This window comes from Scyliorhinus canicula, chromosome 12, assembly GCF_902713615.1.
Source record: "Scyliorhinus canicula chromosome 12, sScyCan1.1, whole genome shotgun sequence".
NCBI classification, from domain to species: Eukaryota; Metazoa; Chordata; class Chondrichthyes; order Carcharhiniformes; family Scyliorhinidae; genus Scyliorhinus; species Scyliorhinus canicula.
Window position 1 is genome coordinate 79,448,828 of NC_052157.1, and position 22,985 is coordinate 79,471,812.

Sequence of the window (22,985 nt, forward strand, 5' to 3'; positions counted from 1 at the left end):
GTCCCCGGGGCCGGATGGGATTTATCCTAGGATTCTCTGGGAAGCTAGGGAAGAGATTGCTGAGCCTTTGGCTTTGATTTTTAGGTCATCATTGGCTACAGGAATAGTGCCAGAGGACTGGAGGATAGCAAATGTGGTCCCTTTGTTCAAGAAGGGGAGTAGAGATAACCCCGGTAACTATAGGCCGGTGAGCCTAACGTCTGTGGTGGGTAAGGTCTTGGAGAGGATTAAAAAAGATACGAATTATAATCATCTAGATAGGAATAATATGATTAGGGATAGTCAGCATGGTTTTGTGAAGGGTAGGTCATGCCTCACAAACCTTATCGAGTTCTTTGAGAAGGTGACTGAACAGGTAGACGAGGGTAGAGCAGTTGATGTGGTGTATATGGATTTCAGTAAAGCGTTTGATAAGGTTCCCCACGGTCGGCTATTGCAGAAAATACGGAGGCTGGGGATTGAGGGTGATTTAGAGATGTGGATCAGAAATTGGCTAGTTTAAAGAAGACAGAGAGTGGTAGTTGATGGGAAATGTTCAGAATGGAGTTCAGTTACGAGTGGCTTACCACAAGGATTTGTTCTGGGGCCGTTGCTGTTTGTCATTTTTATAAATGACGTAGAGGAGGGCGCAGAAGGATGGGTGAGTAAATTTGCAGACGACACTAAAGTCGGTGGAGTTGTAGACAGTGCGGAAGGATGTTGCAGGTTACAGAGGGACATAGATAAGCTGCAGAGCTGGGCTGAGAGGTGGCAAATGGAGTTTAATGTGGAGAAGTGTGAGGTGATTCACTTTGGAAAGAATAACAGGAATGCGGAATATTTGGCTAATGGTAAAATTCATGGTAGTGTGGATGAGCAGAGGGATCTTGGTGTCCATGTACATAGATCCCTGAAAGTTGCCACCCAGGTTGATAGGGTTGTGAAGAAGGCCTTTGGTGTGTTGGCCTTTATTGGTAGAGGGATTGAGTTCCGGAGCCATGAGGTCATGTTGCAGTTGTACAAAACTCTAGTACGGCCGCATTTGGTGTATTGCATACAGTTCTGCTCCCCTCATTATAGGAAGGACGTGGAAGCTTTGGAACGGGTGCAGAGGAGATTTACCAGGATGTTGCCTGGTATGGAGGGAAAATCTTATGAGGAAAGGCTGATGGACTTGAGGTTGTTTTCGTTAGAGAGAAGAAGGTTAAGAGGTGACTTAATAGAGGCATACAAAATGATCAGAGGGTTAGATAGGGTGGACAGCGAGAGCCTTCTCCCGCGGATGGGGGTGGCTAGCACGAGGGGACATAGCCTTAAATTGAGGGGTAATAGATATAGGACAGAGGTCAGAGGTGGGTTTTTTACGCAAAGAGTGGTGAGGCCGTGGAATGCCCTACCTGCAACAATAGTGAACTCGCCAACATTGAGGGCATTTAAAAGTTTATTGGAAAAGCATATGGATGATAAGGGCATAGTGTAGGTTAGATGGCCTTTAGTTTTTTTTTCCATGTCGGTGCAACATCGAGGGCCGAAGGGCCTGTACTGCGCTGTATCGTTCTATGTTCTATGTTCTATGTTCTTTTTCAGAGGTACAGTGTCCAAGCGACAATGCGTGCACATATATTAACTTCAATACGGGAGAAGCATGAAACCATATGCGAGACGTCGGCAGGTATTCCTTTTTCCCGCTTTCCATGCATGGCTACCCGTGGGTTTCCGACAAACGTGTATCTGCTGCAAAGGGAAACCTGGTTGACAAACGGCCGAATAATAAAATCCCGCCTCCGGCAAATGAAACGGCAGCGAGCAACACGTAGCTGTTGGACAGGCGAAATCAGCCAATCAACAGTTGTTATATATTTTACCATTCAATATTGTTTTCTTTTGTAATCTGTGTCTATAGCAACCCATTGGGTCTCCTTTTCCTAAATAATTGGGTTAACTACTGTCGCTATTTCACGGATGCCGATAATGGAATGGCATCTGACTGCAAGCGTGTAGGATGATTAACACGTCTCCTCCAATCATTCGGGCACAAAGTCTCAAAGTTTCAATCACATATATGTAAAAAGGTTGTTATTATTTACTGCGGAGAGTAAGTCGTTTCCTTACCGCTGCATTTGTTCTCCAGCTCTGCATGTGTAAACAGTGGTTATTAATGAAATGAAACCCAATCGATGATACAATATAGCCACCGAAAATAAAATATAAACGCATTTCAAAAGGAAAAATCACAGTCAAAATAATAATTTCACAGCCGCTGACCTGCTTCACAAATACTTAGTTCATTGTCTGGAATGAATTACAATATTATAATCAAATGAGTGTCACAATTAACCTCTGGATAAAAGCAAATTACAGCGCATGCTGGAATCTGGAACCAAAGAGAAAATGCTGGATTATCTCTGCAGGTCTGATAGCATCTGTTGGGAGCGAAGAGAGCGATGGTTTCGAGTCCAGATATGCCTTTGCCAAAACATCAGATCTTTTGTCTCCCTAGAGATCCTCCCAGACATTCTGAGATATTCCCGCATTTTCTGTTTGTTTAAATTTAACCAATATACGCACATGGGCTTCACGAGATCGAAGCCGGTATAAAAGTACGTTCGCAGGAATTTGTTTCTTCCATTCAATTGGAAAACTGCTCTGTTCAAGTAATGTCCCCGTTTGGATATCCACATGTATCATCTAAAACATTTCAAATTTAAGCATGGTGAACGTTTGAATTATGGACATTAGCAAATTTGACGTGAGGATTTTATTGTATGGAAGCACAAACAGGTAGCCCGAATGCACAAGAATACAGGATACACTAATTGCCACACAAGACGTCGTGATGCCCAATTGGAATGCTATAATTTACGGAGGAATTTGGTTTGAGCATTATGTGCCTTCTCATGTGATTTTTGAAAATGTAATTTCATAATATAAAGAACGGGAATTCATCCAGAGATTCTGTGCAATGAACATCTACCCGCTATGTTTAGGTGATAAGCACCTGAGCTGGCGATGACCGTGTTGATGTTCAGTAAAATGCCTCACCAGTGTCAAAGTACTCCCCGTTTCCGAGGTGAGTTCCTTTAAAACGAATCCACGAAATCTATATTATTGTATGTTCCTCCGAGTGGGTTTTGCATGGGTGAGAGCGCGGACACCACGAAATTTCAACAGCAATGCATGATGAACACATTATATCGCCTTTGCCCCAAATTGCCTGATAACAGTGCCTTCAATCTTGAAGGATATTTGAATTCGGATAATAAGAAAGGCACAAAAGAATATTTTTCAACTGGATCACAAGGACAGTCTGGAAACAGCACTCAAATGTTACTGGAGTAAAATGAAGTTGTGCTAATTACACCCCATCATCACTGATCAATCGCTCCTTTGAGAGGCGTAGTAGTGGGTTAAAAAATACACAAAGGAATATGTTTTCAAGTCAGCGATAATAGTCTGGACAAGTTACTCCATCCAAAAATAGACATTTCTTCCCCTGTAAGCTGCACAGTGGCGCGGAGTTACCGCTGCCTCACAGCTCCAGAGTTCAATGACGCCCTCGTTAGACCGTGTGGAGTTTGCATTTTCTCCGGGTATCTGCCTGGTTTCTCCGGGTGATCCGGTTTCCTCCCACAGTCGAAGGATGTGCAATTTAGGTGTATACGCTATGCTAAATAGCCCCTTTGTGACGAAAATATTAGGTTGGGTTCCGGGGACAGCGTGGCGGTGTGGGGTTAAACAGTGTACTGTTTCCAAGGGTCTGTGATGACTCGGTGGATCTAATCGTCTCCTTATACACAAATCATTCTACGAATTTTACATATGAAATATAAAGTGGATTTCGAGCGCAATTACAAACAGATCTTAAACATTGCACTATTCATGCACTTTTAACCTTTTTTTGTCCGGTGTTCTCTGAGTGTTGCCAATTCTAAAAGCAAAGAAAGCAAGCAATTTTCTTTTGAAAGTATATGCTTTACTTGACTTGTTTATCCCTGCAAAATGACAAAGTCAGAATGAGGATAATTCGAAAGATGAGGGCCCCGCTAATCTTGATCTTCAGTTCAGTAGAACCGCCTGCGTGATCTGAGCTCTTCCACCAGTTTTGTGTGCCTATTGATTCACGGAAATCACTGGCATAATCTACGGAAACAATGAGCATCCACTGCATTCTGCACATATAAATATACAATCTTAATCAATCTTAGAGAACAAACGCTTCTCTTCGCCGACGTCTCATCAGATAAGTTCTCAGCTTATCTAGTCCACATCCAATCTGTCAATAATTTACTGTGGTTCATTTGATCACCGCTAAGCCTTCTAAGTGTCCGACGTCACACGCTGAATCTTAGCATGCGCTGAACAGAGGTAACATTTTGACCTCACGTTTCAATAGCGTGAACATTTGCGAAGCCTCCTCCAAGATAAGTTCGTCTTCCACTTTATGGGCTAATGGGATATCGAGATGAGACGCACAGATGGATTCCAGACCAGGAGTATATCATCCATGATCTGTTCGTAAGTCCGAATTCCTTGTGTTGCTTAAATTATTGGACGGCAGGAAAGTCCTGCGAAAAGCATGATGACTTCCCACGTTTGCAGGGGATATGTCAGGTATTTAATTTAACACTGTCGAAACTGTGCTCGAACACGGCTGGAACCAATTTGGAAAAAAACTGTGATTCAGCCAAACGTGTTCAAACAATGGGGAGTTGATATCGCTCCTTACTCAATGAATTGGACATTGTTGTCTGTAGCTATCTACAATTATGTCAGAGACTTATTTGATTCTCACAATGCACGGCTCAATGCAAAGTTCTCACACGCCTCAAACTCTTGGTTGAGAGTACGGACGTCATCAGTTAGGATTCAAGTTCCCAGAAGTGTACCGGCAGAAAGGAATGGGTTGAACTGTGTCTACTTCAACGCCAGGAGGATCCGGAATAAGTTGGGTTAACTTGCAGCATTGGTTGGCACCTGGGACTTCGATGTTCTGCCCTTATCGGAGACATAGATAGAGCAGGGATAGGAATTCTTGTTGCAGGTTCCGTGGTTTACATGTTTCAGTAACGTTTTGTTCTCACTGGAACGACGGAGGTTGCGCGGGGACCTGATAGAGGTCTGCAAAATTATGAGGGGAATAGACAGAGTGAATACTCAGCGGCAATTCCCGAGGGTAGAGGAGTGAATTACTAGGGGCCATAGGTTTAAGGTGCGAGGGGAAAGGTTTAGAGGAGATGTACGAGGCAAGCTTTTTACACAGAGGGTATTGGGTGCCCATAACTAGCTGCCGGAAAGTGGTGGAAGCAGGGACGATAGTGACATTTAAGGGGCATCTGGACCAATACATAAATAGTATGGGAATAGAGGGGTACGGACCCAAAAAGTGTAGAAGATTTTTGTTTAGACAGGCAGCATTGTCGGCACGGGCTTGGAGGGCCGAAGTGCCCGTTTCTGTGCTGTAACTTTCTTTGTTCATTGGTCTTTGTTCTACTAAGCTCAGTGGAAGTGGTAAAAGAGGGGGCGATGTGGAATTGTTAGTCAAGGAGAGTATCACAGTGGCAGAAAGGACGTTTCACGAGGACTCGTCTACTGAGGTAGTGCCAGCCTCCCCGAATGTGGTGATTAGTGGTTTTCCACAGTAACTTCATTTGAAGCATACTTAAGCAATAAGCGGTTCTCATTTCATATGGGCTGAGGTTAGAAACAGGAAAGGAGATGTCACGCTGTTGGAAGTTTTCTATAGCCCTCCGAAAAGTTCCTGAGATGTAGAGCAAATGATTGCAAAGGTGATTCTGGAAAGGAGCGAAAGGAACAGGATAGTTGTTATGGAGGACTCTGGCTTTCAAATATTGACTGGAACGCGTCCGTGTACTTAAGATGGGTCAGTATATGCACAAGTGTGCAGGAGTGTTTCCCACATAGTGTGTAGATAGGCCAACACGAGGCGAGGCCACATTGTATTTGGTATTGGGTAATTCACCAGGCAAGGTGTTAGATTTGGAGATAGGTGAGCACTTTCGTGATAGTGACCACTATTCGGTTACGTTTCCTTGAGCGATAGAAAAGGATAGGTCTGTACCGCAGGGCAAGAGTTATAGCTGGGGAAAAGACAATTATGATGCGATTAGGCAAGACTAATGCAGCATAGGATGGGGAAGGAGACTGCAGTGGATGGGCATAATTGAAATGTGGAGCTTCTTCAAGGAACTGCTATTGCATGTCCTTGAGAATATGCAACTGTCAGGAAAGGAGGAAGTAGTCTAGCGATGCAACCATGGTTTACGAAAGTAGTTAAATCACTTTTCAAATGGAAGAAGGAGTTATACGTAAAGATGAGACGTGAAGCTTAATTTGGGGCGCTTGAGAGTTACAAGTTAGACAACAAGAACCTCAAGAGTGAGCTGTGAAGAGCCAGGAGCAGACATGATAAGTCCTTGGGCAGGTATGATCAAGGAAGCCACTGAAGCTTTCTATAGGGATGTCAGGAATAAAAGAATGACGAGGGGAAGAGTCGGGCCAATCAAGGACAGCAGTGGGAAGTTGTGCGTGGTGTCCGAGGACATAGCAGAGGGGCTAAATGAATAATTTTCCTCACTATTCACACAGGTAAGAGACAATGGTGTCGAGCGGAATACTGAGAGACAGCTACTGGACGAGACGGGTTTGAGGTTACTAAGTAGGAAGTGGTATCTATTCTGGAAAGTGTGAGAATATATAAATTCCCTGGGCGAATGCGATTTATTTTAGGATTACCTGGGAAGCTAGTGAGGAGATTGCAGAGTCTTTGGCTTTGATATTTATGTTGTCATTGTCTACAGGGATGGTGCCAAAAGACTGGAGGATAGTAACTGTTGCCCCATAGTTCAAGAAGGGGAGTCGAGACAACCCCGGTGACTATAAACCAGTGAGCCTTACTTCTGTTGTGGGCAAAGTCTTGGAAAGGATTATAAGAGGTAGGATTTTAATCATCTGGAAAGGAATAATTTGATTAGGGATAGTCAACATTGTTTATGAAGGTAGTCGTGCCTCACAAACCTCATTGAGATCTATGTATGGTAAACCAACAGATAGACGAGTGTAATCCGTTGGTGTGATGTACATGTATTTCAGGAAAGCGTTTGTTAGGTTCTCCACGGTAGGCTTTTGCAGAAATACGGAGGCATGGATTGAGGGTGATTTAGTGGTTTGTTCAAAAATTAGTCAGCTGGAAGAAGACAGAGGGTGTGTGGTTGACGGCAAATGTTCAGCCTGGTGTTCATGACTAGTGGTGTACCACAAGGATCTGCTTGGAGACACTGCTATTTTTTATTGTATAAATGTACTGGAGAAAGGGGCGTAGAAAGATGAGTGAGAAAAACCTTTGGATGAAAAGAAGGTGGGTAGAGTTGTGGACAGCGCAGAAGGATGTTGCAGATTACAGAGGGACACAGATAAGCTGCAGAGTTGGGCTTAAAGGTGGCAAATAGATTTTAATGCATAAAAGTTTGAAGTGATTTATTTTCGAAGGAGTAACAGGAATAGAGTATTGAGCTGATGGTTGTTTCTTGGTTAGTGTGGATGAGCAGACAGATCTCGTGCCACGTACAGAGAAACCCTGAAAGTTGCGACCCAGGTTGATAGGGTTGTTGCAGAAGATGTAAGGTTTAGCTTTTGTTGTACAGGTATTGAGTTTCGGAGCCATGAGGTCATGTTTCAGCTGTGCAAAACTCGGGTGCGGCCGCATTTGGAGTATTGCTTGCAGCTCTGGTCGCCGCATTATCGGACGGATGTGGAAGAATTGGAAAGGGTGCAGAGCAGATTTACCAGGATGATAAAATCGTCCTGAGGGACGATTTTATGATGAAAAGTTAAGGCTCTTGAGGTTGTATTCGTTAGAGAGAAGAAGGTTAATAGGTGACTTGGTAGAGCCATGCAAGATGAGCAGAGGAATATTAGAGTGGACAATGGAGCCTTTTGCTCGAATGAGCTAGCACGAGGGGAGATAGCTTTACATTTAGGGGAGATAGATAGAGGACAGATGTTTACAGGTAGGTTCATTACTCAGAGAATAGTAGGTGCGTGGAACTACCTGCCTGCAATAGTAGTGGACTCGCCAATTTTAAGGGTATTTAAATGGGCATTGGATAAACATATGAATGATAATCGAATAGTGTAGATGGGCTTTAGATTGGTTGAACAGGTCCGCGCAACATCGACGGCCGATGAGCCTTTACGACACAGTAACTTTCTACAGTAAATCTAGTTATTGATGAATATAGGAAGTTATCCCATGTAGATCCTAAAACTGTTTGATCACATTATGATTCACATTGGATCCTTGAGCGAAATTTGAAGCCACCATTTGTGGCTCATAGGAAGGAACGCTGCCCATTTTGAAAACACTGAACAGAAATGCAAGCGTATAGTATATTGTGTGAAGACATGAGATTCAACACGTGTGCTGGTGCACTGCGAGCAATTATTATGTATTAGTGACCATATTGCATATTCTCATATGTACATCATTGCATTGAAGACAGAAACATATGTCGCTAATCCAATTAGTGCTCTGATTGCATGGGAAATGTATCTTGCATTTCCATTTCACAGACAGAGGCACACAATCAAACACACACTAATTTGGACGCACACACATGCGGACGTATACACACGGACTCACACAAGCTTACGAATGAATACAAATAATAGACAGTGATTGACTATATTATTGTTCAGTAATCGCTAAGCCCTTAAATAGAGAGAACATAGAACAATACAGCGCAGTACGGGTCCTTCGGCCCTCGATGTTGCGCCGACCTGTGAAACCATCTGAAGCCTATCTGACCTACACAATTCCATTTTCATCCATATGTCTATCCAGTGACCACTTAAATGCCCTTAAGTTTGGCGAGTCTACTACTGTTGCAGGCAGGGCATTCCACACCCCTACTACTCTCTGAGTAAAGAAACTGCCTCTGACATCTGTCCTATATCTATCACCCCGCAATTTAAAGCTATGTCCCCTCGTGTTGGTCATCACCATCCGAGGAAAAAGACTCTCACTTTCCACCCTATCTAACCCTCTGACTATCTTATATGTCTCTATTAAGTCACCTCTCAGCCTTCTCCTCTCTAACGAAAACAACCTCAAGTCCCTGAGCCTTTCCTCGTAAGACCTTCCCTCCATACCAGGCAAAATCTTAGTAAATCTCCTCTGAACACTTTCCAAAGCTTCCACATCCTTCCTATAATGTGGTGGCCAGAACTGCACGCAGTACTCCAGGTGCGGCCGCACCAGAGTTATGTACAGCTGCAGCATGACCTTGTGGCTCCGAAACGCAATCCCCCTGCTGATAAAGGGTAGCACACCATATGCCTTCTTAACAGCCCTATTAACCTGGGTGGAAACTTTCAGGGATGTATGTACCTGGATGCCGAGATTTCTCTATTCATCTACACTACCAAGAATCTTGCCATTAGCCCAGTACTCTGCATTCCTGTTACTCCTTCCAAAGTGAACCACCTCACACTTTTCCGCATTAAACTCCATCTGCCACCTCTCAGCCCAGCTCTGCAGCTTATCTATGTCCCTCTGTATCCTATAACATCCTTCAGCACTATCCACAACTCCACCGACCTTCGTGTCATCTGCAAATTTACTAACCCATCCTTCTACACACTCTTCCAGGTCATTTATAAAAATGACAAAGAGCAGTGGCCCCAAAACAGATCCTTGCGGTACACCAGTAGTAACTGAACTCCAGGATGAACATTTGCCATCAACCACCACCCTCTGTCTTCTTTCAGCTAGCCAATTACTGATCCAAACCGCTAAATCACCTTCAATCCCATACTTCCTTATTTTCTGCAATAGCCTACCGTGGGGAACCTTATCAAACGCCTTGCTGAAATCCATATACACCACATCAACCGCTTTACCCTGATCCACCTGTTTGGTCACCTTCTCAAAAAACTCAATAAGGTTTGTGAGGCATGACCTACCCCTCACAAAACCGTGATGAAGTACAGAATAAAGGTTTACTTCAGAATACAATCATTAAATGCATTTGAGAGATATAAATAGAGTGCTATAATTATTAGAAAGGGTTAAGAATTGTGCGAAGAGACAAATGTGGAGCATAAAAATCAGCATCTTCACGTTCCGCCTAATTGTCTATTTGCCTGTGCCATATATTTAGTGGGAATCAACCGAACATGGGAGGAAGGGAAAATGGAAAGTGGGTTACCTGCTTTCATGTCTTTAATGCGTTCCACTGAACAATCAATATATAACTCATTAAATTAATGTGTAATTTAGTTCTTCGGATGAATTAGACATATTTTGCTTTCCTGTTGGAATGAAGCAACAGGATTTTGATTGTGGATATACTTTATGATCATCCATACTCACAGATGTGGCATTTGGACGACCATGGACAGGAACGCGTAATGTGATCATGATCAACAACATAAACGGTGAATCATGTTGTTATTGTTGAAAAAAATTGTCTTCATAGTTGCAAAATATATATTTTTTTCATGTTTGTACCACCAACTAACTAAAACGCAATGCGACGTTAGTCTCCTGAAGATTCTGCCATTTTGTTTCTGAGCTTTTGTTGCTCCAATACAATTGATGCCAAGATGCAAATTATAGTCCAACAATTAGAAGAAGTCTCAGTTTCCTTAGGATGCCATCTTACAACACGTTTATCAAATAAATTATAGAACAAGTTCAGTCAGTATAAATTCACTCAGTCTTCGCCAGTAGTTCATGCTCTGCTTAACAAAAATATGATTACCGTCTTCTTCTAGTCTCCTGACGGAAGAACCTCGAAGACCGGCCTTGAGCAAAACACGGCCTTACCTTCCTTACTTTGAAATTTAGAGACTCTCTGTCCCATATACAAGATCAAACAATGCAGGAGCACTGTGAGGTGGTACAATAAAATGTCGCATAGTTCTTCTGATAACACCCATGTGGTGAAGTCATGAAGGTGCTGGCAATGTCTTGGCTTTGTGAGCAGAATACTGAAGCCACATTGATTTCAAGCACACTTTTTTTCACGATTAAACTTTTCAAAATAAAGATAGAAGAAAATGAATAATTGTGTTGTGTTAACACATTTAATTATTTCATTTGAAGTTCTCATACCGCTTAATTGTATGTATGCAGATTTAGGCGATATAACGATCCGTTCATGAAGAACCAAATTGCTGAACACAGTCCATGGACTCCTTCCAGTTTCCAGAAAGTGGCTTGAACAAGGAACAAGAAACACGAAACTCGGGAATATCCAAAAAAAGTCAACAAGCTCGTTTATTCGTTCAGCCGCCTTATTGTTGAACATTGCCTCTGGATGTGGAGATGGAAGCGTTGAACTGGGGTGAGCAAAGTAAGAAGTCTTACAACACGAGGTTAAAGATTAAGAGTTTTTTCAAGAGCACAGCTCCTTTCTCAGGTGAATGAAGGGGTAGTTTCCAGAAAAAAAAATATATATGCAGACAAAGTAAAAAAAAGCAAGACCATACGACAAGACGCTCCAGATAAGGACACCAGAGCGGAGCCGCTGATTAGCTGTTGTGGGGAAAATTTGCATCAGTGCATTGCGGTTACTGTGTCCACAAGGTGTACCTGAGCAAGGGACCCTTCGTGATCAAGTGAAGGCAAGCATCCAGGGCAGCAGTGCGGAGCCGCAGATTGGCTGTTGCGGAGAATATTTGCATCAGTGCGTTGCCGTGCGAGTATCCAAAAGGTGTACCTGAGGAAGACACCCAGCGTGTTCAAGTGAAGGCATGCATGGAGCAGAGGGCAGCAGAGCTGGTGATTGGCTGTTTCGGGGGAGATTTGTATCAGTGCATTGCGGTCACTTTTTCCATAATGTATACCTGAGCAAGACAGCCTCCGTGTTCAAGGCAATGCAAGCATCTAACACAGGGCAGCAGAGCGGAGCCTCTCATTGGTTATTTCGGGGAAAATGTGTGCCAGTGCATTGCGGTCACTGTATCCAGAAGATGTCCCTGAGCAGGCCAACCTCCGTGTTCAAGTAAATGCAATTGTCCAGCAGAGGGCAGCAGAGCGTCGCCGCTATTTCGGGGGGAAATTGCATCAGTGCATTGGGGTCACTATATATAGAAGATGTACCTGAGCAACACATCATCCGTGTTTAAGTGAAGGCTATCATCCAGCAGAGGGCAGCAGAGCGAAGCCGCTGATTGGCTGTTGCGGCGAAAATTGTCATCAGTGCATTGCGGTCACTATATCCAAAAAGGTGTACCTGAGCAAGTCAGCCTCCCTGATAAATTGAAGGCAATCATTCAGCGGAGGGCAGCAGAGCGGTGCCGCTGCTTGTCTGTGGTGGGGACATTTTACATCAGTGCATTGCTGTCACTGTATCCAGAAGTTGCACCTGAGCAAGACACCCTGCGTGTTTAAGTGAAGATAAGCATCCAACAGACGGCAGCAGAGCGGAACCGCTGATTGGCTGTTTCGAGGAAAAATTGCATCAGTGCATTTTGGTTACTGTACACACAAGGTGCACTTGAGCAAGACACCCTCCGTTTTGAAGTGAAGGCTAGCATGCAGCAGAGGGCAAAAGAGCGGAGCCGCTGAATGGCTGTTGCGGTGCAAATTGTCATCAGTGCATTGCGGCACTGTATTCAAAGGTGTAACTGAGCAAGACACCCTCGGTTTTCAACTGAAGGCAAGCATGGAACAGAAGGCAGCAGAGCGGAGCGGCTAGCATTGCGCTTTATGTATCTAGAAGGTGCACTTGAGGAAGGCATTTTTTGTATTCAAACGAAGGTAAGCAGAGGAGAGTCGCTCATTGGCTACGGCAGGGATATTTTGTATCAATGCATTCCGGTAACTGCATCCAGAAAGTGTACCTGAGCAAGACACTTTCGTGTTCAAGTGAAGATAAGCATTCAGCGAAGGGCAGCAGTGCGGAACCGCTGACTAGCTATTGCGGGTGAAATTAGCATCAGTGCATTGCGAACACTTTATTCGGAAGGTGTACATGAGCAAGACAGGCTCCGTGTTCAAAGGAATGGAAGCATCCAACACAGGGCAGCAAAGCGCACCTTCTGATTCGCTGTTGCAGGGAGAATTTATGGCAGTGCACTCCGGTCACTGTATGCAGGCGGTATACCTGAGCAAGTCGACCTCCGTGTTTAAATTAAGGCCTCTATCCAGCAGAGGGCAGCAGAGCCTCGCCGCTAATAGGCTGTATTGGGAACAATTGCATCAATACATTGCAGTCACTGCACATGGAATGTGTACCTGAGCAAGACACCCTCCGTCTTGAAGTGAAGGCTTGCATCCAGCAGAGGGCATCTAAGCGGAGCCGCTGATTGAGTGTTGTGGTGAAAATTGGCATCAGTGCATTGCAGTCACTGCATCCAAAATGTGTACCTGAGCACGAGACCCCCCATTTTTTCAAGTGAAGGCAAGGAGCGAGCAGAGGGCAGCAGAGCGGAGCAGCTGACATTGCGTTTGTTGTATCTAGCAGGTGTACCTGAGAAAGGCACCTTCCGTGTTCAAGTGAAAGGAAGCATCCAGAAGACGGAAGCAGAGCGGAACCGCTGATTGGGTCTTTCGGGGACAAATTGTATCAGTGTATTGCGGTCACAATATATAGAAGATGTACCTGAGCAAGACTTCCGTTTTGAAGTGAAGGCTGGCAACCAGCAGAGAGCAGCAGAGTGGAGCCGCTGAATGCCTGATGCGGTGAAAATTGTCATCAGTGCATTGCGGTCACTGTATCCAAAGGTGTACTTGAGGGAGACACCCTCCGTGTTCAAGTGAAGACAAGAATCTAGGAGAGGGCAACAGAACGGATTCGCTGATTGGCTGGTGCGGGAAAATTTGTATCAGTGCATTGTGGTCACTGTATCCAGAAAGTGTGCCTAAGCAAGACACCCTTCATGTTAAAGTAAAAGCAAGCAAATTGTTTGTGGAGAAGCTGTTGTCAAGTGGCAGTTCAGGAGCTGTTGTCAAGTGGCAGTTGAACCTCAGACACTTCTTCAGTGCTTCCCTCGTTTCCTCCTCCTCTAACCAAACAAATACACGCACAATCACTGTCAGGACCCGGCCTAGTGAAGATCAAGAGGGAGACTCGAGGGCGGGTAGAATGAAAGAAGTTGTACCATGACGTCACAGCCAGCAGGTAAGTGATTGGCTGGTGACTGGTCAGTAGTTTTTATTTTCCTTCAGTTGTGTCGATAAGGTAAGGTTTTTCTATTTCTATTTTGTTATCGTGTGATTGGTAATGGTTTTTCTTTTTTCACTTATCTATTATTTGATATTATTGTTGGACTAAGTTAAGCAGAATATTAAAAAAGGCAGAAGGTGTCACACCCGTGTTATACTGCACTTCCTCAAAGTGGGAGCTAAGGGACGTGCCTGCCTGGCTCCTTCACATGCGTGAGGTGTGTCCAGCTGCAGCTCTTGTTAGACCTCATGACGGCTCTGGAGCTGCGATGTACTCACTTTGGAGCATCCGAGATGCTGAGAAGTTCGTGGGTAGCTCGTATAGAGAATTGGACACTCTACATAATCGGATTGCTGAGTTAAAAATGGAACGGGTGACCAAAAGACCGAGAAAAAGCAGAAAGACAGTGCAGGTACCCCATGCCATCATCTAACTCCAAAACAGATATAAGGTTTTGGATACAGCTGGTGGAGATGGCTCACCAGGGGAAGGCAGCACTAGCCAGGTTCATTGCACCGTGGCTTGCTCTGCTGTATAGAAGGGCGGGTAAAAGAGTGGCAGGGCTACAGTCACATGGGATTCAATTGGAAGGGCAGCAGATATGCGGTTCTGTCGTCGAAAACGGGACTCCCAAATGGTATGTTGTCTCCCAGGTCCACTGGTCAGGGATGTCTCAGATCGGCTGCAGAATATTCTGAAGGGGAGCGTGAACAGTCAATCGCCGTTTGAGCATATCGGCACCAATAATATCGGTTAAAAACGGGATGAGGTCCGACAAGCAGAATCTAGGGAGTTAGGCGCCAAGTTAAAATGTCGGTCCCCAGAGGTAGTAAACACAGGATTGCTACCAGTGTTACGTGTTAGTCAGAGAAGAAATGAACGAATACGCAGGACGAATGCGTAGCTTGAGAGATGGCCCAGGAGGGAGGGGTTCAATTTTCTGGGACATTGGGACCGGTTCTGGCTGAGGTCGGACGTCTACAAATTGGACTGTCTGCACCTGGGCATCTGGAAACAATTTCCTTGCAGTGCTTCGACTAACGCTGTTGTGAAGGGTTTAAACTTATGTAGCGGATGTATGGCAACCAAATGAAGAGGTTAGTGGACAGTAAGCAGGTAGTAACTAAAGTATGTAAGGAACTAGATCATGAAGTCAGCGAGATTAAGGCGAAGAGTAGGAAGAGAGCAGATGATGAACGCAAAGGGCTGGTGGTCTGAGGTGTATTTGTTTTGATGCAGGAAGTGTAGTGGTAAGGCAGATGAACTTAGGGCTTGTATTAGTAACTGGGTGTATGGTGTTATTGCTATCTCTGAGAATTGGTTGAGGGAAGCGCATGATTGGCAACTAAATATCACAGAATATCGATGCTACAGGCAGGAAAGAGATTGAGGTAAAAGGGGTGGAGGAGTTGCATTACTGGTCAGAGAGGATCTCACAGCTGTGCTGAAGGAGGGTACTATGGAGAGTTCCAGCAATGAGGCGATATGGACAGAGCTCAGAAATAGAAAGGGTGCGGTAACAATGTTGGAGCTGTACTACTGACCTCGCATCAGCGAGTGCAAGATAGAGGGACAAATATGTAAGCCGACATTGGAAAGATGTAGGAGCAACATGGTGGTGGTGATTGGAGAGTTTAATTTTCTCAACATTGGCTGGGATACAATTAGTGTCAGAGGTTCAGATGGAGCAGTATTTGAAAGGAGAATCGAGGAGGATTTTCTAGAGCAGTATGTAAAGAATCCAACTCGGGAAGGGGCAGTACTGGACCTGGTGTCTGGGAACGAGCCCGGCCAGATGGTTGAGGTTTCAGTCGCGGATTACTTTGGGAATAGTGATCACAAATCCCTAAGTATTTAGAATACTCATGGACACAGACGAGATTTGTCCTCAAGGCAAAGTGATAAATGGGAGGAAGTCCAACTATACGAAAATTCGGCAGGAGCTCGGGAATGTGGATTGAGAGCAGCTGTATGAAGTTAAATCCACATTTCATAAGTGGGAGGCTTTTAAAGAGAGGTTGATTAGAGTGCAGGACAGACATGTCGCTGTAAAAGTGACGTATAGAAATGGCAAGATTAGGGAACCATGGTGAAATTTTGGGACTCGCTAAGAAGAAAAAAGAAACATTCATAAGGTCGAGGCGACTGAAGGCAGACGAAGTTTTGGAAGAATATCGGGATTTAGGACAAATCTGTAACGTGGTATCAAGAAGGTTAAACGGGGTCTTGCAATATGTTTAGCAAACAGGGTTAAGGTAAATCCCAAAGCCTTTTATTCATATATATGGAGCAAGAGGGTAACTAGAGAAATAGTAGACCCACTCAAGGTCAAAGAAGGAAAGTTCTGCGTGGAGTCAGAGAAAATGGGTGAGATTATTAACTATTATTTTGCATTAGTATTCACCGAGGAGATGGACATGACGAGTGTTGATGTTAGGATAAAATGTTTTGTTACTCGAGGTCAAGTCGGCATAAGGAGGGAGGATGTGTTGAGTATTCTAAAAGGCATTAATGTGGACAAGTCCCCACCTCCGGATGTGATCTATTCCAGTTTATTGAGGGACGTAAGAGAGGAAATAGCTCGGAAATAAAAAATATATTTAGGCAGCATCCTTGAACACGGATCAGGAACCGCAGGACTGGAGAATTCCTAATATTGCCCCCTCGTTTAAGAAGGGTAGCAGGGATTATCAAGGTAATTATAGAAGAGTGAGTCTGACGTCAGTGGCAGAGAAGATGCTAGAGAAGATACAAAGGGATAGGATCTATTGCCGTTTGGAAGAAAATGGGCTTATGAAATGAAAATGAAAATCGCTTATTGTCACGAGTAGGCTTCAATGAAGTCACTGTGAAAAGGCCCCAGTCGCCACATTCCGGCGCCTGTCCGGGGAGGCTGGTACGGTAATCGAACCGTGCTGCTGGCCTGCTTGGTCTGCTTTAAAAGCCAGCGATTTAGCTGAGTGAGCCAAACCAGCCCCTTAGTGAGCTAAACCAGCCCCTTATAAGTGATAGGCAATATGGTTTTGTGCAGGGAAGGTCATGCCTTACCAATTTAATAGCATTCTTTTAGGATCTGACAAAGTTGATTCATAAGTGTAGGGCTGTAGGTGTCGTATACATGGACTTCAGTAAGGCATTTGATAAGGTTCCCCATGGTCGGCTGATGGAGAAAGTGAAATCTCATGGAGTCCAGGGTGCACGAGCTAGATGGATAAAGAACTGGCTGTGCGATAGGAGACAGAGAGTAGTAGTGGAAGGGAGTTTCTCAAAATGGAGAACTCTGACACGTGGTATTCCACAGGGATCCGTGCTGGCACCACTGTTGATTGTGATATACGTAAATGATCTGGAGGAAGGTATAGGTGGTCTGATTAGCGAGTTTGCAGATGACACTAAGATTGGTGGAGTAGCAGATAGTGTAGGGTGCTGTGAGAGAATACAGCAGAATATAGATAGATTGGAGAGCTGGGCGGAGAAATGGCGGATGGAGTTCAATCCGAACAAATGCGAGGTGCCTCTTTTTGGAAGGACCAATTCAGGAGCGAAATATATGGTGAATGAAAAACCCCTCGGGAAAATTGATGCACAGAGAAATATGGGTGGTCAGGTCCATTGTACACTGAAGGTGGCTGCGCAGGTCGATACAATTGTCAAGAAGGCATACAGCATGTTTTCATTCATCGGACGTGTTTTTGAGTACAAGAGTTGGCAAGTCAGGTTCTAGTTGTACAAGACTTTGCTTCGGTCACATTTAGAACACTGGGTCCTGTTCTGGTCGCCACAATTCGAAAAGTGTGTGCATGCTTTGGAGAAATTGCAGAAGATGTTCACCAGGATGCTGCCTGGTATGGAGGGCGCTAGCTCTGAAGAGAGGTTGTGTAGATTAGGATTATTTTCATTAGGAACAGGTAGGTTGGGGGTGGTGGACTCACTGACGTCTTCAAAACAATGAGACGTGTGGACAGAGTGGATAGCAAGAAGCTTTTCCCCAGAGCTGGGGACCTCAATTACTCGGGGTTACGAGTTCAAGGTGAGAGGGAAAAAGTTTAAGGGAGATATGCGTGGAAAGTTCTTTACGCAAAAGGTGGTGGTTCCTGGAACGCATTGCCGGCGGAGGTGGTAGAGGCGGGCACAATATCGTAACTTAAGATGTATCTCGACAGATATATGAATGGACCGGGAGCAGAGAGATACAGATCCTTCTACGTTTTCGTTCTCCTGAGAAATGAGCAGTGCTCCGAAGGCCAGTGATTCGAAACAAACCTTTTGCACTTCAAACTGGTGTTGTTCGACTTCTTCACGATTCCTTCGTGAAACTGTAAACTGTATTTTCTCCAGAACAAGTGGAAATTGGTGAGAGAATGTACACGCAGCAGATGCAATACAGAAACTAGTCAAAGTTCACTCGAGGACTTCTTATAACATGCGACAGAACAATTAAGGACTGACAAGAAATTATGGATTTGCTGCAAAACAGTGCTCCATCTTGTGTGTGATTTCTCCTGGAGCAATCGGCCCAGCAAGAAGTTGCGAGAGAGTGTGGGGGTGCGCGGGAGGTCGGAGGCGTTCCCTTGCTTGAAGCCACGAAAACTATGTGGCGCCGCTGCAGTCATCAACGTATCAGGAAATAATTTCCATGTACTTGATTTCTGGGACAGTGGGGAGTAGAAATTAAATTCCCACCAGGATAGTGTATGGCTTAAATAGGGGCTGTTTAGCACAGAGCTAAATCGCTGGCTTTGAAAGCAGACCAAGCAGGCCAGCAGCACGGTTCGATTCCCGTAACAGCCTCCCCGAACAAGCGCCTGAATGTGGCAACTAGGGGCTTTTCATAATAACTTCACTGAAGCCTACTCGTGACAATAAGCAAGTTTCATTTCATTTTTCATTAAAGTAGAAATCTCAATCGGTTGTGTCCGCATAATACTGCCGCTCTTGTTTCTCTCTGGCTCGCTGAGAGATCTGTGCAAGCAGACTGAATGCGGATCTGCACTGCTTGTTTCGGTGGGCAGGCAGTGTTCCCATTGTTGGCGGTGCTGCAGAGATGGTGTTGAAAGTATAGTATTGTTGGTCAATTATGCCGCTTTATCTGGACGATTTTGAGCTTTTTTGAGCAATGTTTGCTCAATTCTGTTCTGGCGAATCTTAAAATATCTCATCTCAGTCTTTCTTGTGACCTGTGCATATCACTTGGATTCAAATTTCCAGATCCTTGCCAGACACTGCGGCTATATTATTTATATATCTTGTCGTGTTTATTTTCTGGTTCATCGTCAATTTTAAAGTATTGATTGTTTTAGTTTCTGTGATGGCACTACCATTGAAAGGAAAGGATTTTGCCAGAATCTACTTAGCTAGAAATAGTCATGCTTCGTTCCTCTGTGTCGCGAAAGTTACGTTGCATTTTAACCATCAAATCGCCAAATACTTCAATGCATGCCGCAGTATATTCGAAATTAATTGTTGGACACGTTCAGTTGTTCAGGACAGCAGCTATGAAAGATACAAGAAGCACTTGGCAGGAAAAAGAGTTTGCGCCTTGCCACGTTATGCACCACAAATTCACGGCTATGTCATTTTACAGATTATCATTTTACCCACCATCAAAGTCTTCATCGTCACCTATGTCCAATTGAAGGAACAAATAAAAAACGGGTTTGATATTAAAGCCTACTTTTTCATGTTTGTTGGATGCATATGCATATACCAGTTCAGAGCTCATCACTTTAAAATTGCAATGTAACAAGCAAAGGAAAATCTGCTCTTATTTTATTTTCTGAAAAATATTTTATTGAGGCATTTATATATTTACACATCAAAAATTAAACAAGCCCACAGGGCTGCACATAACCAAACCAATTAAACACCAAAGAGCCCAGCAAGCGCCCCAACTCCCCATCTCCCAAATCTTCCCATTTTACCCCCTCCCCCCACCCCCGCCCCCACCACTCCCACGCCACTGCTGGCATGTTAACTGTTCTCATAGAAGTCGATGACCAGCTGTCATCCCTCAGGTCCTATCAAGGCGAACTTTATATTTTCCAGCATCGGATGATCTGCCAGGGCCCAACCGACGGCACCGGTTTCGGAGGCCCCGAGTCCCTCCATTCTAAACATAGCCTTCGGCCTCGCTCGCCCTCTGCACTCCCTGGTCTTATGCCACACCAAACATCGCAACTTCTGGACTCGGAACCACGTTCACCTTCAGGGCCACCAACATAGCGTCCACAATCCCCTTCCAGAATTTCCCCAAGCTACTGACAAGCTTAAAACATTTGGACACTCCCCGCCCACCGCACGTTGCCCACACCATTCCACCCTTCAAACACCGTCAAGTGCGCCCCGCTGAAATTGAACTGTATAAGGCTTTGCCTTACGCACGCCGAACAGGCTTTCAACTTCCTCAGTGCCTTCTCACACAACCCAGTCTCCAACTCCAAAATCAACTCTGCCTCCATCTTGCACTTCACTACTCCTATCGGTGTTCCCTCTCAAGAGATAAGCTCCTTGTACATTTCTGACACTTTACCCTTCCCGATCGCTGCTCCAGACACCACCTTGTCCTGCAGCCCCTGAGGATGCAGGTGGGGAAAGGACGGTACCTGGACAAAACCCCACACCTGCAAATACCGGAACTAATTCCCGGTGTATAACACAAACTCCTGCACCAACCCCTCCAAGTTCGGAAATATTCCCTCAACAAACCGATTCTCAAACCTCAGAATTCCCGCCCAGTGCAATACCCGAAACCCCTCATTCGCCTTCCCAGAACAAAACAGTGATTCCCACAGATCGGTGCCCGACCCGATGGTTATGCAGCCTCAGGTGCTGCCGCCACCCTCCCCACACAGTCAAGGATGCCATCAGCACGGAGCTTCTGGAGTACGTTGCCTGCAGGGACGTTAACAGCGCCGTCAACAATTCCCCCCAAACCGGTGTCTTTACAAGAGTCTGCTGCCAGTTGCTCCGACACAACCACGAGCCCAGTACCTACTTCCTCACAATGGACATATTCGCCGCGCAGTTGTAATTCATTATTTTCGGAGGAACTAATGTGCAACACCGGCCTCAACCACACTCCAGCATCACATTCATCAACCGATGGGCTTTTCCCTCCGAAACAAATCCAGAAATCAGCGCATTCAGTCTCCTGGAAAATGCCTTTGGAATCATGATCGGGAGATCCTGAAACTCAAACAAGAACCTCAACAGTACCGTCATCTTTACCGACTGCATCCGTCCCGCCAGCAACAGTGAGAGCACATAGCATCTCCTAATATCATGCTTAGTCTGGTCCAGAAGCCATGCAAAGCTCAGCTTGTGCAGCTTCTGCTACCCTCGCGCCACCTGAATACGGAAATATCGAAAGTCCCCGCGCCACTCGAAACGGCAACACCACAGCCTCTTCACTTGCCCCCTCACTTCAAACAGAAAAAACCTTGCGCTTTCTCAAGTTCCATTTCTACCCGGATAACGGCCGGAAAACTCCAAAATACTCTTAATTTCCCCCTCCCCCCCCCACTCCCCGCACAATCCCTCTCACGGGTAAGAAATTTAAAGTAGCAAGTCGTGACATGCACAGCGAAACCCTATGCCCCAACACGGCCCATCCTATCGCCTGTCAGTGCCTTGACGATCTCAGCGTCATTGCACGTGGCTCTGGCGAATGGTGAATGCCTCGTCACCGATGCTGTCTAAAATACTCCGAACTTACACAGTTTATTCGCACACTCACTACCGGCGCCCGATAAAATAGATGGACCAATACACATATCCTTGCCCAAACCCAAACCACCCCAGCATCTCCCACAATTAGCCACACTTCACACGCTCAAAGGCCTTATCCGCACCGATGGCGACCACGACCTCCAGATATCGTTAGTTTGGATGCTTCATCAAAACATTCAACAGCCGCCTGATGTTGGCCGACAAATGCCTCCCCTTAAGAAATCCCATCGGGTCCTCCCTGTCACCCCAGCAAACAGTTCTCAACACATAAGGCCATGATCAAGGCCAGTAATGGCGTCCGTAGTTAACAAGAAAATTGGACTGTCGTACCCACACTGCACCAGGCCATTGTCACTCTTTAAAATTAAGTAGATCGAGGCCGACGTACCTCCCTTGACTCATTAAATGCACTGACCAGCAGGGGTTCTTGGTCCCCGGAAAACCTGACACATATATTCCTGAATAGAAATCCCCAATGACCTCATTCACCCCACCAGGACCAAAAGCACATTACCTCTGCTATTGTTTGCCTTCCATATCTCCCTCGCTGCATCGTGCTTCCTCACTTGATTTCCCAACATCCTACTTTACTTCTCCTCATATCATACACTGCCAATATGGCTCTCCTCATTTGCACCAGCATCTAAAAATTGCATGCACTAACTGCACCATCTTCGCCCTGCGTCTTTCCCCTGCGTTTCCATATCGAAATCAACTCTCTCCATACTACTGCGTCCAATCCCTTCCACAAGGTCGGGATTAAAACGCTGCCGCGTCTTTCAACTATACATATCTTTGACTGGCACCACTCTCCTGCTCACAAACCTCCGTACCTGCCAAGAGCCCCACATCCAACATTCATTGCTGGCACCCCCTCCAGACAGACACACAAAGATCAGCCGTATCCCCTCGTGGGCCAGCTTCCAAACTGCGTCTCACACCCCCTCAGACACGACCTCGGATGTCCACAGTCATTGACCCTCCCCATACCTCATTTCAAAAACCGCTCCCCGTCTGCAGTCCTCACCTTCCACTGCCACAAATCAACAATCCAACCTCGATCAACATTCTAATCACCTCCACACC